The sequence below is a fragment of the Elephantulus edwardii genome, unplaced genomic scaffold (genome assembly GCF_000299155.1).
Source record: "Elephantulus edwardii isolate Elephantulus edwardi_28Jun2011 unplaced genomic scaffold, EleEdw1.0 scaffold00009, whole genome shotgun sequence".
Taxonomy (NCBI): domain Eukaryota; kingdom Metazoa; phylum Chordata; class Mammalia; order Macroscelidea; family Macroscelididae; genus Elephantulus; species Elephantulus edwardii.
This window is the reverse complement of record NW_006399759.1, coordinates 5,736,321-5,747,665: the sequence shown is the minus strand read 5'-3', so window position 1 is coordinate 5,747,665 and position 11,345 is coordinate 5,736,321. Positions and strand designations below refer to the sequence as shown.

At 42.9% G+C, this 11,345-nt stretch overlaps 1 protein-coding gene across 1 annotated transcript in view; it reads left to right on the top strand.

Moving 5' to 3' along the window:
* Positions 1–11,003: 11,003 nt before the first annotated feature.
* The window catches only part of NRBP1 (nuclear receptor binding protein 1), an 11,244-nt gene continuing 10,902 nt past the window's right edge, over positions 11,004–11,345 (top strand). Inside the window, exon 1 of the mRNA XM_006880581.1 lies at positions 11,004–11,123. The gene's annotated coding sequence lies outside the window, so the exon portion shown is untranslated. The remainder of the gene's footprint in view (positions 11,124–11,345) is intronic.

The window sequence follows — 11,345 nt, the reverse complement described above, 5'->3', positions numbered from 1 at the left end:
ACACTGCATGGTTCAAAATTGGGAAGGGCGTATGCCAGATGTGTCCTATCTCCATATTTTTTCAGCCTGTATGCAGAACAGATTATCAGGGAGGCTGGGCTCTATGAGGAGAAATGTGGTGTCAGGATTGGTGGAAGATCTATCAACAATCTGTGTTATGCAGATGACACAACCTTTCTTGCTGATACTGAGGAGGACCTGAAGCGCTTGCTGCAGAGGGTCAAGGACTGTAGCCTTCAGTATGGATTGAGGCTCAATGTCAAGAAGACAAAGATTCTCACCACTGGACCAATTGGCAGCAACAGGATGGATGGTGAAGAGATTGAGATTGTTCACAACTTTAGTTTGCTTGGCTCCACAGTCAACATTCTTGGCACCAGCAGCCAGGAAATTAAAAGACATATTGCGATGGAAAAGTCTGCTGTTAGGGACCTCTCCAAAGTACTGAAGAGCAATGATGTCTTATACAGGCCATGGTCTTTGTAATCACTTGTTATGCATCAGAGAGTTGGACAATGACTAGGGAGGATAGAAGGAGATTTGATGCCTTTGAGCTATGGTGCTGGAGAAGAGTATTGAGGGTACCATGGACTGTTAGGAAAAAACCAGATTCATCCTGGAGAGGGTTAAACTGGGCTGCTCCTTCAAGGCAAGGATCCTGAGGCTTCATCTGACATATTTTGGACATGTAAGGAGGGATCCGTCCTTGGAGAGGGACATCATGCTTGGGAGGATAGAGGGACGGCCCAGGAGGGGAAGGCCCTCTATGAGGTGGATTGATTCAGTGATTGGGGTAATTGGGATGGGTGTATCGGAGACAGTGCGATTGGCATAGGACAGAACAGAGTTTAGGGCTGTTGTACATAGGGTCGCTATGAGTTGCGAGTAACTCGACGGCACATAACAACAGTAATTGTGAACAATGTTAGGTTCTTTTACCACATCAAAGATTCTGCTCCTAGTTGTTGCTAGCATCTGTCTGCCTCCCTACCCTGCAGTACGTTTCTAATGGAATCGTAGCCTCTTTTCACATTTACAGCCCCTGACAGGCATAGAGTATCAGTGTGTTTATTTTGGTAATTGAGTAACCTGCCTTCTTCCCATCACAATACACTCCCAAAGACACAGAGTTTCAATGCTTTGAGTTATTCCCATGGTTCCTTATGTGTCATTGAGTTGGAACCAGTTCATAGCTGACCTTCTTGAGGGTTTTCAGAGGCTGTAAGTCACACGGAAAAATTGCCCAGTTTTCTCCTAATGATTTGAATTACCCTGTCTTTGAGTGCAACTCCTTTGAGTCCACCTCCACTAGACCATAAGAGCTTCCTGATGCTTTAAATTTTTTATTTAATTTGATTCAATTCTCTGACTACTTAATTTATTTCCTTAATTTGCTGTCTCTACCTTGAAAAGCTAATTTCTTTATAGGCGTTAAAGTCTCCCCCCAAAAAAAATCTCTATCTGCCCCTCTAGTGCCTAGTGGCATGAAGCTGCACTGAAATCCTGAAAGCACATGGTTTGAATTTCCCAGCTGCTGTGTGGGAGAAGGATGAGCAATCTCCTCTTAAGAGATTAACTGCCTTTGAAAACCCATCTGAGGGTCAGCTATGGATCTGTTCTGACTCAATGATACAGAACAACAGTGGGTTTCCAGTCACATGGGAGCATGGGGGGAGGGGAAAAGGAAATGGGCGATAACTAGAAGGATCTCTAAAGACAGGGTAATGATGGGCATAGTTCAGTGGTCATCATAAAACATAGTGAATGGGAGCAGTGGTGGTGGCCTAGTGGCAAGAAGCTGTACTGTAATCCCTAAGTCATGTGGTTTAAATCCACCAGCTGGTCTGTAGGGAGATGGGCAGTCTTCTCCTGTGTGATTAACAGCCTCTGAAAGCCCGCTGGAGGGTCAGCTATGGATAGGTTCCAACTTGACAGTACACTACACCAACAACAATGAAAGTGAATGATTATATGAAACACAATGTGACTGGAGGGTAGTGTGAAATACAATGTATATAAACTTTGTAAGCAAACCATTATAAAATAAAAGTTTAAAAAACAAAGGAAGAAAATCACATAGGAGGAGATTTACCATCTTTCTTCCTTGGAGATTCTGACAACTAACAGCAGCACAACTGCCCTGGGATTACATTACCAGAGGGACCGTGTGAATAAGGTGTATGGAGCCCTAACGAGGGAATTGTTCCGTTTTGACATCCTATAAGACTTAAAAGACAATCAATTCTAGACCCGATGAGGCACCTCACTAGCACCATGAAGAAAAGATGGAAGTGGAGCATGTACTTTGAAAAGAAGATCCCTGTGCTGGGAACCTCCTAAAACCGGAAGACAGAGTTGGTGTAACACTGGAGAAGGCACAAGATGGTGAGAAGTAGCTGCCGGGAAATGGCAGCAGCAGAACTATTATCAGAGCAAAATAGCTGAGAGGGCCCCAGAGCAAGGTGGTTACAGTACACATGTTAACCCACAGAGCAAGAGCACTGAATACCTTCAGGCTGGTGGCATTTGGTGGGGCTAAAAAGCTTTGCAACATTTGACCAAGCAAAGTGGGGGCCAAGATAAGCTGAAAAGCTGAGGGTCAGATTGAGAGAGGCCTGCCTACAGGCAGAGCTGAGAATAAACTGTCTCCACCAAAGAACTGTATTCTAAATCATCCCTGATCCAGAATAGAAACCTGTTGCTTCCTTAATCAATCCCAAAACTATGAATGTGGCTTGTGAATTATGTATGGCCTATGAAATGAATTCCCGAATCCACTAAAGAAGTAGAGGGTGCCATGGAAGTGTCAACCCACGTCAAGCTTTGGTAAAAAGACTAGAGGATGGAGGTATATTTAATCTTGAGCTGATGCTGACCTTGGTTTTGTCTGTACCTTATAATGCCCCCACCATGCCATTTTTATAGAGTTATTTTATATATCATACAACTGGAAATTATACAAATGAGTGTCTTTAACAAAATTTTATTAGGTAGTTAGAAATATGAACTCAGGGTGTTAGCTTGAGGGAAAGGAATTTCCCTGGCTCTGAGGGAACATCCTTGTCTCCCTTGAGTTTCGGCTTCTTGGGTGAGTGTCAAGTGGCTTGGCATCTCCACACTTTTTCTTTTCTTTTTTTTTTCTATAATTATATTTTATTAATTTTCATAAACATTTACAGAGATTTTGGGTTTCCATTCATTCATTGTTGCACTATTCTCTCTACCCTCCTCCCAGTTTGTTCTTGTCCAAATGCCACAGTGCTTGTCAAAGCCAGTTCTGATTAATCTTCTTTGTCAGTGTGTCCTTTGCCATTCCCTATCACTCCTCCCTGAGAGAGACTTCACCCTGAGTCATAAGGAAAAGGGGACGGTGTATTCTCTTAGCTACTTCCTGCTGAAAAGGGACGCTGTGGGTTTCAGGGTGAAGATCTTCTCTCACTACTCTAAAGGGCCCCTTTGGCAGTAGGAAACACATAGACTATTATGGAGATTGATTTTGGAATTTAGATGCACTCTTATTGATTGTGCTTGGCCGTACATGTTCATATCCTTGAAGATGTATCATGGGGGTGTTGCAACCTAGAAGACACAAATTTGACTAACAAGTTATAAGTACATGAGTCCAGAAATTATGGAAAAGTAAAAGAAAAGATTCTTTCATTGTTTTACAAACCCTCCCCCAGGTCCCGTCCACCATGTAGCCCTCGCTCTAGACTCCTGTGATGACAGAAATACCTAGTTATATATCTCTTTTAAACAGTTTTCTCCCTCCTCTGTTTCAGTGCAGTATACATTATTGAACCCATCTTACTCAGTCTCTCCCCAACCCCAAGGACAGTCCCATTCTACAACAGTGGCATCATGTAATATTTGTCCTTTTGTGACTGGGATATTTCACTCAGCATAATGTTCTCCAGAGTCAACCATTTTGAATGGTATTGCATGAGTTCCTTGTTTTTTAATGCAGCATAGTATTCCATTGTGCGAATATACCACAGCTTCTCTACCCATTCGTTTGTTGATGGGCCTCCACACTTTTTCTGTTTCCTCAATCTACTCATTTTCTAATTTATAAGAGAGTGACTCTACATATGTCCTACACTAATCTTTTCTCATTAATATAACAAAGATAGCCTATTCCCAAATAAAATGATACCCACTGCTGCAGAAGCAGAGAAGACCAGAAAAATATTTGTGTTTTATTGACCACACAAAGGCATTTGATTGTGTGGATCATAGTAAATGATAGATACCATTGAGAAGAATAGGAATTCCAGAATACCTAGTTGTTAAATATTAATAAGAATTCCACAATACTTTTAATATTTATTCAAACAAAATGTTCTTAACTTTTGGCACAGCTCAACTTTTAAGTAGAAGTCATTTTCACAAGTGAGCAAAGTTGTACACAACAAAATGTGATTCTCATTGTGGCTTTTAAAAATAAGAAGAGGGGTAAGAGAGGGAGAGGGAGTACAATGTGTAACAATGAATGAATCAAAACCCAACTTTTCAATATTTTTGTTAATAATAATAATAATAATAATAATAATAATAAATACTAGAGATAATCCCCCTGCCTCATGGTTATGATTGTTAAGTGAGATTGAGTTAGAACTAACTCATAACTGACCCTCCAGCAGGTTTTCAGTGGTAAGAAGCTGTACTGAAATCCCAAATGCATATGGTTTGAATCCACCAGCTGCTCTGTGGGAGAAAAGATGGGCAATCTCCTCCCATGCTATTAACTGCCTCTGAAAACCTGCTGGAGGGTCAGTTATGGGTAAGTTCCAACTCAAAGGCACACAACAACAATAATAACAAATAGGAAAAAAGGAATAAAGTAAATCAGTAACTAAAATTCACTGCTGTGGAGTTGATTCCCACTCTTAGACAACCTCTATCGGGTTTCCAAGGCTAAAAGGGATCTGTCTGCCACATTTTTCTCTCAGAGCCACTGGTGGATTCGAACTTCCACAAACTCATGATCTTTTGATAAGCAGTGCAATCTGCTATGCACTATGCTACCAAAGCCCCAGGTAAATAAATGGAGTGGAGAATATGTAGGAAGGGCATGAAATTAATGAAGCCCTGGTAGTGCAGTGGTTAAGCACTCAGTCTTTAATAATGTTGTCCAGAGGTGAAGCTTTTTCTTTTCTTTTTTTTTAAATTTTATTATTTTTTGTGTGCGTGTACCGTCAAATCAGATTTGACTGGTACAGGAGATTGTCCCTCTTTTCCCCGCAGAGCATCTGGTGGATTCGAACCGTGCACCTCTGGGATTGTAGTTGCAGCTCCTTGCCACTAGGCCACCAGAGCTCCCCTGGATTTTTCTTTTCTTGATGCTGAGATATAATCCTTGGTCTTCTGCATTAAGTGCTTTGAATTTTTTTAAATTTTCTGCAGACAAGGTTGTATCATCGGCATAAGGTTATTATTGATGAGTTTTTCTCCAAACCTGATGCCACATTTGTCTTATAGTCCAGCTTTTCAAATTATTTGCTTAGCATATAGATGGAATAGGTATGGAGAAAAGATAAAACCCTGATTTATACTTTTCCCCATTTTAAACCACACAGTATCCCCTTGTTCTGTCTGAAGGAATGCTTCTTGGTTTAAGTACAAGTTTCATATTTGAGTAAGGCACCTTGAAAGATGAGACAAAAGCTGGAGAATGCTGAAGAGTCCCCTGTGCATTTTGAAAAGAAGGTAATTTAAAGGAAAAGGTAATAATGCTAAAGTTCCAGATAGACGAAAATGATAAACTATAATAACAACAACAGAAGCAACTGCTATTTAACGAATGCTTTATCATGGACCAGGTGTCCTAACTGCATTAGAATTCTTGGAGAGAAGAGGTTAAACTGGGAAGTGTGGGAGGCATTGCTTATTTTAATATTGGAAAGATTATATTTTTTTGTTTTTTATTTAAAGCATATTTTTTCCATTTAATTTCCCTCCCTGCCCACCCCTGCCCCCAGTTAGTTTTTTCTTTTGAAGAAAATAAAATTCTTTCATTGTTACACAATCCCCACCCCCTGCCAATCCACTGCCCACTTTAATATGCATTTCTTTTTCTGTAATCGATTCTTACTCTCAACTTCCTGAAGTCATATGCTAAATTTTGTGGGTAAATGACACTTTTTCCCCCAAAGAAGGACTATACCTTTCCTTGTTGTTTTGTCTAGAAGCTTGCAACTCATAGTGACCCTATGCACGATAGCTCTGAATCCTGCTCTATCCTGAGCCAGGCTCATTGTCTCTGACACACCTACCCTCATTACCCAGTTATTCTGGCTATCCATGTCATCTGGGGTCTTCCTCTCCTGTGCTGTCCCTCTATCTTTCCAAGCATTATATCTTTTTCCAGAGACTGGTCCCTCCTTGATACATGCCCAATGGGAGACAGAACTTCACAATGCTGGCCTCCAAGGAGTAACTTGATTCCACCCTCTACAGGACAGACCTGTTAGTTCTCTTGGGAGTCCATGGTATTTTCAAAACTCTTCTCCAGCACCATAACTCAAAGGCATTCTTATGTCATCCTTGGTCATTCCAGCTTCCCCCGCACCCCGCCCCAATGACATTGCAAAGACCATGGCCTGGACCATGTACTCCTTAGTCTCTAGACTGACATCCTTGCTCTTCAGCACTCTGGAGAGGTCCCTAACAGTAGATTTTCCCAATGTAATTTATCTTTTGAGAGCTCATTTGGAGGTTCTAGCAGGGGAGTGCAGCTATTCGCATACCTTTGACCAAAGTATGGTCTTCCTTCTATTGAGGATGGTAGTCTTCTTCAACCAAGAGCACAACTTTGGGAGAGACACACATAGATCAGTGAGGGAGGAAGGGGATATCTGTCTAGCCAGCGAGATCAGCTGAATTAATCCGGCAATCAGTAGGGTGATAGATGTTGCAGCCAGATTGCCCTCACATCCCCAATGCAATTTGTCTTTTGATTTTCTGACTGCTGGTGCCAAGCGTGTTGACTGTGGAGCCAAGCAAGCTGAAATTGTTAGAAATCTCAATCTCTTCTCCACCTATCATGGTGCTGCCAATTGGCCCAGAGGTGAGAATCTTTGTTTTCTTGATATTGAGCTTCAATCCATATTGCAAACTACAGCCCTTGATCCTCTGCAGCAAATTCTTCTGGTGTGTTGTCTGCATATCGCAGGTTGTTCATGACTCTTCCTTCATTCCTGACACCACATTCCTCCTCATAAAGTCCAGCTTCTCAAATGATCTGTTCTGCACACAGACTGAAAAGGTATGGAGACAGGACATATCCCTGACACACTCCTTTTCTAATTTTGAACCATGAAGTGTTTCCTTGCTCTGTTCTGACAACTGTTTCCTGGTTCAAGTATAGCTTTCGTATGAGCACAATCAGGTGTTCTGGGATTCTCATTCTTCTCAAAGTTAGCCACACTTTTTTATGATCCACACAGTCAAATGCCTTTACATAGTCAATGAAACACAGACATTCCTTTGGTAGTCTCTGCTTTAGGCCATGGTCCATCTGATACGGGTAATGATGTCCCTAGTGCCACTGCCCTTTCTAACCCAGCTTGTGTTTCTGATAGTTCTCTGTACATGTACTGTTTCAGTTGGTTTTGGATAATCTTCAGCAGGATCTTGTTTATCTGTGATTTTAGTAATATCTATAATTTCCGCACTCTGTTGGATCATTTTTTAAAAATTCTTTATTCTATTTTACCAATCTCACCTACAGATTATGAAGACACCCTTCAGAGATCTTATCAGGAGGAATATGGATCTTCAGAGATCTTATCAGGAGGAATATGGATCTTCAGAGATCTTATCAGGAGGAATATGGATCTTCAGTTACTGAGTGTAAGCAACCTTTAACTGGTTATATAGCTAGTTTCTACGAGGAAGGTTTTGTCTGTGATCTCTTAGTAGGAAAAGTGAAATCTATAGGCTGAGGGTCATCTTAGCTCTTCTGCTAGGGGAGGGGAGCCACCAGCTTTGAGTCATGACAGGCTCTGATCCTCTGCTTTGGCTATGGCTCCCGTTGCTGTAGGTGTAGCTGAAGCAAGAATGTCTGGTCCTGAAAGGCACCCTACATTCTCTTGCTGCTCCTGCCTTGGTGGTAGATAAGGTCTTTGGATCACCTTTTTTTTTGGAATGGAAATAAATATGAATCTCTTCCTGTCAGTTGGCTAGGTGGTTGTCCTTTTTTCATTAGATTTCCAAAATGAGCATTTAAGCATTGTTCTTCACAGGTAAAAGAATGAAGGAAAGATGAAAGATTGGTTTAAGAAATATTTGAGATGAAGAGATGAGGAAGTGAGATGGAGTATTATTCTTATTGCTAGGTGTCATTGAGTTAATTAGGAAGCTCTGGTGGCCTATTGGTAAAGAGTTGTGCTGCTAACACAAAGGGAGGCAGTTCAAACCCACCAGCTAATCCTTGGGATAAAGATGGGCAATCTCTTCTGGAACAGTTTATAGCCTTTGAAAATCCACTGCCAGGTCAGCAATGAGTACGTTCTGGCTTGACAGCACATAACAACAGTGACCTCATGTGGCAGAGTGTAACAATTACTGTTGTTTATAATCATTAAGGAAGCAGATTTCAAGTAGCAGATCTTTCTTCTGTGTCACTGGCTGGGGATTGCTAGGTCCCCTGTAGGTTCCAACGGCAAACCTTTTAGAAGTTTGTTTGTTGTTAAGTGCTGTCAAGTTGTAGGCTCCTCACAGCAACCCTATGAATGAAAGACCCAAACACTTGTATAACTTTCTTCATTTCTCTAAGTTCATAGAGTTTCTGGAGGCAAGCTATACCAGATGTAATTGCCACTCCTGCTTCCAAGCTTGTTTTCATTGGGAAGCTCCACCAACCACGTCCACCACGGGTAACCAATATCGCATTTGGCACATCAGGGTTACAGTGTTCAGCATCACAGCAACCACGAGTTACCTCTGTACAGCAAATTGACAGACCAGTGCTTTACCACTTAGAAGAATGTTTGACCAAAAACAATTAAAAGCAGGCCTTAGGGATGCAGATTAAAGTCACCCATCTTTGACATAGTAGCATTACTTTCTATCCATTAGACCAATTGAGCTCTCTCTATGCTGCTGTTGTTAAGTACCATCAAGTCATAAGTGACCCATAGTAACCCCTATGAATGAATGCTTGTATAACTTTCTTCATTTCTCCAAGTTTATAGGATTTCCGGAGGCAAGCTTTTCCGGAAGAAAATGCCACTCCTGCTTCCAAGTTTGTTTTAATCGGGGAGCTCCGCCAAACACTGTCCACAATGGGTGACCAATATTGCATTTGACACATCAGTCTCACAGTGTTCAGGATCACAGCAACCACGAGTTACCTCTGTACAGCAAATCGACAGATCAGTACTATACCACCTAGATTTAGGTTAGTGACCATTTATGGCACCATGGCTTCTTTGAAGTAGCATTGGATTGTCCTGAAAAACAGTGAAATATGGTAATATGATATTCTCAAATCTGGATGATTGGCTCATATTTTTTCCCCTCTCAAATATATATGTCTAATGGCAAAATGCAATTTAAGATCAGTGACCTCCGCATAGCAACATGCCTCTCACAAAGGATCTCCTTCATCCCTCTCCCAAAGAGAAGAGGAAACACAAGAAGCAGTACTTGGTGCAGAGCCAAATTTCCTATATCATGGACATGAAATTCCTAGGATGCTATGAAATTACCACAGTCTTCAGCCATGCACAAACCATAGTTCTGGGTGTTGGCTGGAGGATAAGCAATGAGGAAAAGCAGTATGCTCCTTCAGACTGAAGCAGCCTTAAGAAAAACATGCTGAAGAGAGCTCTGGTGGCCTAGAGGCAAGAAGCTGCACTGCAATCCCAAAGGTAAGCAGTTCGAATCCACCAGATACTCTGCTGGAGTAGGAGGGACAATCTCACCCTGTACCAGTCAGATCCGAATTGAGTGTACACACACACACACACACACACACACACACACACGAAATAATAAAAATAAAAAAGATGAATGGGAAATTACCTCAATAAACACAATTTTGGATTTAAAAACCCCACAGGAACATCACACACAAGGAAGAGGACCATCATGCTTGGGAAGGTGGAGGGACATTGAAAGAGAGGAAGACAGACCCTCAATCAACCAGGTGGATTGCCATAGGGACTGCAGTAATGAGTATGAGTGTGTCAGAGATTGTGAGGACGGCACAGGATAGGGCAGGGTTAAGATCTGTTGTTTACAGGGTCGCTATGAGTCTTACTCGACTGCCTCAAAGGCACCTAACAACAACAATCGCAAAATGAACTTAACATTAGTTTCTACAGTTTTCTTGGGTTCACCGTCAATCTCTTACCCATTCTTTCCACATCCTTCAAATTCTTTCCGAACAACTCAGATTCTAGATTTAGTTACCATCAACTTAAATTATGGATAGTTTTAGTGTCCCTGATATGTTTGTCGGCTTTGTTTGTCGGCGGCTATCAAAGAAAATGTCAACGATTCAAATTACATCCGTGTAAAGTTCTTGCAAAGCTTCGACAAATTTTAGTTCTATGTAATCATAAAGTGTGATAATTTTCAGTGTTATGATTCCTCCCCCCCTCCCCCTTATAGTTTTGTGAGGAATCAGTGTTCTGGGCACAGCTTCAAGCCTAAATAAAGAAAGTGGGTGGGCACTCCTCTCACACTTTTAGCTCCTTTTGTCTTTTGATCAGAACTGTCATGGCGCCTCCAAGAAGAGGAGAAGATCTTTGTGTAGCAGACTCACTGGGAGTTCTCGTACTGGGTGAAGTGGTGGGCAGGGAGAAGCGCTGCAGGTAGGGTGGAAGAGGTTGAACCCTCCGAGAAGTCCTCCCTGAACCGGACCAAGGGGAGGAGGAGGCGGCCGGTTGAATACTCCCTCCGCCTGACAGTCCAACTGGGGCACCGCCCACCAGCCGCCTTGTCCAATGGAAGCCTAAGATAGGGCGGCACCGCCCATCTCTGTTGGTCAGGACGCCGCGAGGGCGGGGCCGGCAGTTCGGTTGCGCTGTGGAGCGCAGCTGTGAGGGAGTCGCTCTGATCCGGGGCCCCGGAACCCGAGCTGGAGCCGAAGCTGAGGAGAGCGGAGTCGGGAGGTGTGCGCAGAAGGGGACGAGGGCAGCGGGTGGGTGGTAGGCGAGAAAACGGAAGGATCGTCTTGTGAGTTTTGGGTATTAGACCCCGTCAGGCTGGTGTCTGGAGGCGGCCTTGCCCACTCAGGGACCCGGGCCTGGTCCGCTGGAGCCGAGGGGCCGCCTCTACCCCACCTCCCCTGCCTGGCCTTCCCCAACCTCCCCGGCGGCGGCGGCGGCGGCGGC